Genomic DNA, 800 nt, shown 5'->3' on the forward strand with positions numbered 1-800 from the left:
TGCTGTATTTAAAGGTTATACTGACTAGTACCTGTAATATCTATGAATTAGGAACAGTGAGACGAGATGCTAAATTACTTGGCTTTTGAGAGATAGATGTTCATCTGATGAGTTTATATTTACCGTTTGTGATCAAAAGAGAACAAAGTAGTATTTCTCATGGTATTTGTATGATTTAAGCTCTTTATAAACAAAATGCTTTAATTTTATGAATGCTTAAGGTGATATTTTCAACACAGCTATATAACATAAATAAATGTGCACTTGCATTTATAAATGAGCGAGCTGATTTTTAGTAATTGTCTCTTTATTTTCATTAAAGTCTCTGACAGATAAGGCAGTTAAAGAAGTTGTTATACGAGCCTTAAATAAGGGCTGCCTAACTTCAGGTCCCTAAAAGTAGGCAGATACTTGGTGAAAATGATGAATTCTGGGGTACTGATTCATGTGATCTGAAAAAGCCATCCATTTCCTGATTCACCTTCATATCTCCTCCAGGAAAAGAAGGAATATTTTACAATGAATACCTGCAGTCAAACTATTTTTATGTGTGTGTTCTTCTGTCTTTCAGCCACTTCCCAGAACTGATACTTCCAAAATGAAGAGGAAGGTACAAGTGAGAACAGAGAATGCCTTAGAGAAATCCAGTTGAAAAATTTGAGGAGTAGAAATAATAAGAAAGATTAATAAGTCTGGTCTCTTAAACAGGTCAGAATTTGGACTGAAATCATGAAAAGTTACAGACCTAAGACATAGGTCCTATTACATTTGAATCTAGATTCAGGGATTTTTAAATTAAT

At 33.1% G+C, this 800-nt stretch overlaps 1 non-coding gene across 1 annotated transcript; it reads left to right on the top strand.

Annotated features, from left to right (window-relative positions):
- Positions 1-413: 413 nt before the first annotated feature.
- Positions 414-482, top strand: LOC115353184. The gene has a single exon (XR_003927479.1). It is a non-coding gene; the product is annotated as a small nucleolar RNA SNORD123 (small nucleolar RNA).
- The last annotated feature ends 318 nt before the right edge of the window (positions 483-800 follow it).

The sequence above is a fragment of the Aquila chrysaetos genome, chromosome 18 (genome assembly GCF_900496995.4).
Source record: "Aquila chrysaetos chrysaetos chromosome 18, bAquChr1.4, whole genome shotgun sequence".
NCBI classification, from domain to species: domain Eukaryota; kingdom Metazoa; phylum Chordata; class Aves; order Accipitriformes; family Accipitridae; genus Aquila; species Aquila chrysaetos.